Source organism: Neomonachus schauinslandi, chromosome 9 (genome assembly GCF_002201575.2).
Source record: "Neomonachus schauinslandi chromosome 9, ASM220157v2, whole genome shotgun sequence".
In the NCBI taxonomy this organism is placed as follows: Eukaryota; Metazoa; Chordata; class Mammalia; order Carnivora; family Phocidae; genus Neomonachus; species Neomonachus schauinslandi.
Genome location: NC_058411.1, coordinates 143,214,849 through 143,220,864, shown reverse-complemented (window position 1 = coordinate 143,220,864; position 6,016 = coordinate 143,214,849). Strand labels below are relative to the sequence as shown.

The window sequence follows — 6,016 nt, the reverse complement described above, 5'->3', positions numbered from 1 at the left end:
TTCCCTCTGACCACTAGAGGGCCGTCTGCACATTTTATCAGACAATAAAAGTTTGTGTGCGCAGAATCAGAAATGAACCGCAATGTTGAGAGTAGTGAAAAACTCTACCCCCAAAATATGAAAAATAAAACTAATGAGGAACATAAATCTCGAGCAGGTTAAAATAATCTTATTCCTTTGAAAGGCTCCAGGAAAGGGGCGGCTTCCGCCTGCCCGGCTAGCTCAGTCGGTAGAGCATGGGACTCTTAATCCCAGGGTCGTGGGTTCGAGCCCCACGTTGGGCGGCCGCGGCTTTGCTTTTCTAAGGAGCCCTCGGGGCTCGTCAAGCCCGGTCTCACCAGTGTGTTTTCCATCCACGGTGCTCACTGCGACCCGCAGCCTCTCGTTTTCAAACAATGCAACACGTAAAAAACTGCCAAGACTTAACCGGTTTAAAAAGGGGGACAATCAGGCTGGGGAACATTTTCATCCTCTGGGGACACAGTTCACGGTTACGTGGGGCAGAAAAACCCTTGTCGCAGCGCGCTCTGTGTGAGGGCCAGTGAGTCGGATGTTAGGGATAAGAGGACTGAACATTAATGAGGTTGTGGGGTTCTGCCAAAACGTCTGAAAGGTGTATTTTTAATTAATATTTAATTTATAATTACTTAATATTTAATTGAATGCTGTGCAGTATTGATCAGTTTGGAGATCAGCAGGGACTCGAGGGGTTTATTATGCATATTGATTTCCTGTCCTTAAATTCACTTGCTTTCTGCCCTTGGGAAGGGCCCTGGTTATTGGGGGCTGTTTAAAGCCCCCCACCCCCCAAGGACGGTTTCAGTGATCAGCTAATGGGGTAGCTGTTGTGAACAGACCGTTAGGACTATTTTAACGTTTTTTCCCCCCACGTTAGTGATTCAAACTGAACATTTTTCCATCTGCCATTTGGGAGTCTCAAAAGACCTTTCCCTGCATAGGTTTTCCTAAAAGAACCCACTTTCTTAGGGGCAAAATGTGGCTTTTATGTTGACAACTGCAAATGCTTTCTTTATCTTAGATACTTTCCATCCTTCCTAGCAACTCCCAAACATTCTCCACAGCCACCAGATGCTGTTATCATCAATTCAAGATACAATGTCAGACTCTGGAAGAAACACACGGAAAATTTCAGCATCAGAAATGAAGATCGCTAAATACCTCTATTATTACAGTAGTTAAAAAATCTTTAGGTGATGCGGGTGATGTAGAATTTTTCAAAAGGCAAAAACCCCATCCGTCAGAGAAGAGGTAAACTGGTAAATTGACAAGAAGTCAATGAAGATATCACCCAGCTATTGATTTATTGATTTTTCATTCCAGTATAGTTAACATACAGTGTTATATTAATTTCAGGTGTACCGCACAGTGATTCAGTAATTCTGGACATTACCCAGTGCTCATCACCGTAAGTACACTCTTCTCCCCAGAAGTATTCATCATGCATCCATTTTATTTTATTTATTTATTTATTTATTTATTAAAGATTTTATTTATTTATTTGACAGAGAGAGAGAGAGTGAGCACAAGCAGGGAGAGCGGCAGGCAGAGGAAGAGGGAGAAGCAGACTCCCCACTGAGCAGGGAGTCCGATGCGATGCGGGGCTCAATCCCAGGACCCTGGGACCATGACCTGAGCCGAAGGCAGTTGCTTAACCGACTGAGCCACCCAGGCACCCCCATGCATCCATTTTAAATTGAACCCTGTGTTATGGGTTGAATTGCACTCCCATAAGATGCATGTGTTGAAGCCCTAATCCCCAGTACCCCAGAAGACAGCTTTATTTGGAAATAGGGGTTTTGTAGATGTAATTAATCAAAATGAGTTCATACTGGAGTAGAAAGGGCTCTCAACCCAGTACGACTGGTGTCTTTATAAAAAGAGGGAATTTGGACACAGACACACACCCAGAAATACACATTTTGGACACAAGAGAGAAGGCCGTGTGAGGATGTAGGCAGAGGGTGGAGTGTTTCCACAAGGCAGGGACGCCAAGCATTACCAGTAGAACTAGAAGGAGAGTCCCAGAGCAGGTTCTCCCTCCCGGGCTCAAGAGGAAGCAGCCCTGCCCACACCCTGATCTCAGACTTCTGGCTTCCAGAACTGTGAGACAGTAAATTCCTGTTGTTAAGCCACCCACTCATGGCACCTTGTGATGGTAGCCCCAGGACACTAATTTAATCAGCATTCTATTAGGAGGTGATTTTGATTTAAAATTTATTTTTGAATACTCTGTATTAAGTAATTACCATTCATCTCATTTCATTTCATTTTAAAAGTGTTAGGAAAAGCGATGGTTTGATTGGATGCAAACGTTCAGCTCCAGGGAGGGAGTTAGGGTCACAGTTCCATCAGAAGTAACATTTAAAAATGAGCTTGATCTCAAAGGATGTTTTTTTCTTGTTGCTGGCTGGTGATTTATTATGTTGACTGATGATTGATTACTATTTTTGCTAAAAGAATATATTCAAAGATATGCCAAATCAAACACACTTTACTCTCCCATGGAACTCGTATTACAAGACTTGGCATTCAATTATTCTATTAATGATTCATTTTAAGAAAGTGCGCTAATTCTCTGTGGTTCAGTTTCTTTAACAAGCAAAGGGCAAGAAAAAGAGAGAGATAACTTACAAATGAAATGCAAAGAAATGAGTGAACTGTGTCTGGATCCTGATTTGAACCAACCACTCGTAAAAACACATGTATGACCACAATCTGGAGAATCTATTTGCTGACTGGATACTTGAAGATACTAAGAAGTTATTTATTTTTAAATGTAATAACAGTATTGTATTTTAAAAAAGAGCACTGTGTGGGCGCCTGGGTGGCTCAGTTGGTTAAGCGACTGCCTTCGGCTCAGGTCATGATCCTGGAGTCCCGCATCGGCTCCCTGCTCGGCAGGGAGCCTGCTTCTCCCTCTGACCCTCCCCCCTCTCATGTGCTCTCTCTCTCATTCTCTCTGTCTCAAATAAATAAATAAAATCTTTAAAAAAAAAAAAAAGAGCACTGTGTGTTATAAATAAGTGATGAATCACTTGTGGTGAGCACTGGGTGTTGTAAATAAGTGATGAATCACTGAATTCTATTCCTGAAACTAATATTACACTGTATGTTAACTAACTGGAATTTAAATAAAAATTTGGAGAAAGAAAAAAAATAAAAAAGAGATGTGTACTCACTTGTTTATGATGGAAACAGATCTCATATCTGGGATTTGTGTTACGGATTTTGGTGGAGAGAGGAATGGTCAGTAGCAATGAAACAAGATTAATAACTGTAGAGGCTGAGTGATGCATACATCATCGTAGTACCCCCTCCACTTTTGTATGTATGTTTAAATCTCCATAAATTTAAATACTATTTGATTATGCAAAAACAAAATTGTCTAACCTCCTTAGCCCAGTGATCAGATTTAGCATCACTGATGAGATGCACAGACATCCTGAGTCTCCTGATATGACCCAGATGAGAAGTACATAGCATCACCTATAAGATATTCTTGTCAAAAACACTCAACTTAGATCTAATCAAGGCTTTAGACCTAACTTTAAGCTTATGGAAAGTATAAGGAGAAGAGACGTGAGTTAAGTAAGGCCGCGAGTAAACAATCAGACAAATCCAGAACGTCAGACATTCAAAAAGGCTCAGGTTCTTCAGAAAGCAAATGTCATGAACACACACTAATACCTTTAAAAATAAAGTGTGTATGTGGGTGGACTGTTTCGTGCAGGGGGCCCCCTCCCACCCTGCAGCAGTCTGGTGAGGTCATCGAGCTCTTTTCAGAATGATTTCAAATGTACAAAACAAAAACACATAGGATGGTAAAGGAAAACAATTCTACTGAAATAAAGTTATCAAAATATCTTAAAATATGGTAATGTACATGCTTCATTTCTAATGCATTAAATAACAAGATCTAGCAGCAGGTCTAATAAACACAGTAATTTCAAAATCATGATGCATGTAAATGATAGCTTGGAGATATATACAAGAACTGTCGTGTGACACGAAAACATCTGGTTTATATTGTGGCAAAGCCACAGGTGTTGCTGATATTGTTGTAGTTTGTTTCTTTCATTTTTAATGAAAGGACAGGCTAAATTTCACTTTGAATGTGGTGAAAATAAAGACATAATTTTTTACCTTTGAATTGTATCCATGGATTCCTACCGTAAGAACTTCTGGCCTAGATTTAAAAAAGATTTAAGAGATTTAACAACCAAATGCAAAATGTCATTTAATGGATTCAGTTTTGAAAAAAAAAAAAAAGCAACAAATATACAAATATTTTGGGAGCCAGTGAGGAAATATGGAATGGGAATTAAATGATTTTAGGGAATCACAGTTAATTGTGTTGTGTGTGATAATGGTATTGTTTTATATAAGAGAACACCTTTCTGTGTTGGAAGTACATACTAAGGAAACCAGGCATGATACGTAGTGTATTATTCTTTCTAGTTGTCTGTATTTTTTTTTTTTTTTAAGATTTTATTTATTTGACAGAGAGACACAGTGAGAGAGGGAACACAAGCAGGCTTCCCGCCAGAGAGCCTGATGCGGGGCTCGGGCTTGATCCCAGGGTCCTGGGATCAACGACCTGAGCCGAAGGCAGACGCCTAATGACTGAGCCACCCAGGCGCCCTGTATGTTTTGTTTTATTTTTGAGAGAGAGAGAAAGAGTCCTGGGGCGGGAGGCGGCACAGAGGGCCGCCTGAAGAGAGAATCTTAAGCAGGCTCCACACCCAGCGCCCAGAGCGGGACTGGGGAATCCATCCCAGGACCCTGAAATTAGATGATGACTTGAGCCAAAACCAAGAGTTAGATGCTTAACCGACTGCCCCACCCAGGCGCCCCCCAATAAAGTGACTTTTAAAGATATTTTTATTAAAGGGCGCCTGGGTGGCTCAGTCGGTTAAGCGACTGCCTTCGGCTCAGGTCATGATCCTGGAGTCCTGGGATCGAGTCCCACATCGGGCTCCTGGCTCACCGGGGAGCCTGCTTCTCCCTCTGACCCTCCTCCCTCTCGTGCTCTCTGTCTCTCATTCTCTCTCTCTCAAATAAAATCTTTTTTTAAAAAGATATTTTTATTGAAGTGCATTACTTGTAACTCTACAATGTGATGAGTTTTTCCAAGTGCCTTACTCGTAAAGTGCATTACTCATAACCATACAACTTGATGAACCTTTACACACGTAAACACCGTGTCACCACGCCAGGGAAAGATGGAGCACACACAGACACCCCTCGTCAGCCCCCCCCCAGGTAAGCACCACCCCGATTTCTGGAGGAGATGCTGCGCCCGGTCTGGTTTCCTGTCCACAGGACACCAGGCTGTAGGGACCGAGGATAGCATGGTTGGCAAGGATGTGGGAAAACAGGCTCTCTTAAATCGTTGGTTGAAAGGTAAACTGATGAAGCCTTTCACAAGGCTGCTGAACATGCCCCCGGCCTCTGACTCAGTAATTCCGCATCTGGGGCCCCTAAAATAATAGAAACAATGTGTACAACGGTTTAGGTCGAAAGACGTGGGTTTTGACGGTGGAGCCCTGAAAGCAACCCCGGGGTCCTGCAAGAGAACTAAGATCCCATCAGTTAAGGTCTATGTATCCCGGGGGATGTGGTGAGCCCTTGAGCAGGGGAGGTGGACGCAGACGCGATCGCAGGCGTGTGTCCCGGCGGGGACGTGTCCGCGCGGAGGCCGGCGAGGGACAGGAGGGAGATGACGGGGTCCCCGCCCTTGTGCCCCGTGTTTTGCGCTGCTGAGCGGCGGCCTCAGGAACGAGCAGGGGGGTGGCAGAATCACAACGCAGAAGGCAGGCTGGGTGCCGGGGGCGGGCAGCGGCCACCGCCGTCGGGGGGGCGCGTGAGGGGCTGCGGCGGGAGCGGGGCGCCCACAGCCGCCACCCCCCACCCCACCCCCGGACTCTAGGGCGCGGGCGGCACGGAGGAGCGCCGAGCGGGCTCGCGGGGACCCTCGCCCCCGCGTGTGCTCCAG

General features: G+C 44.4%; 1 non-coding gene across 1 annotated transcript; it reads left to right on the top strand.

Moving 5' to 3' along the window:
* The first annotated feature begins 211 nt into the window (after window positions 1-211).
* On the top strand, window positions 212-284 carry TRNAK-CUU. Its single transcript has one exon. It is a non-coding gene; the product is annotated as a tRNA-Lys (tRNA).
* Window positions 285-6,016: the final 5,732 nt, after the last annotated feature.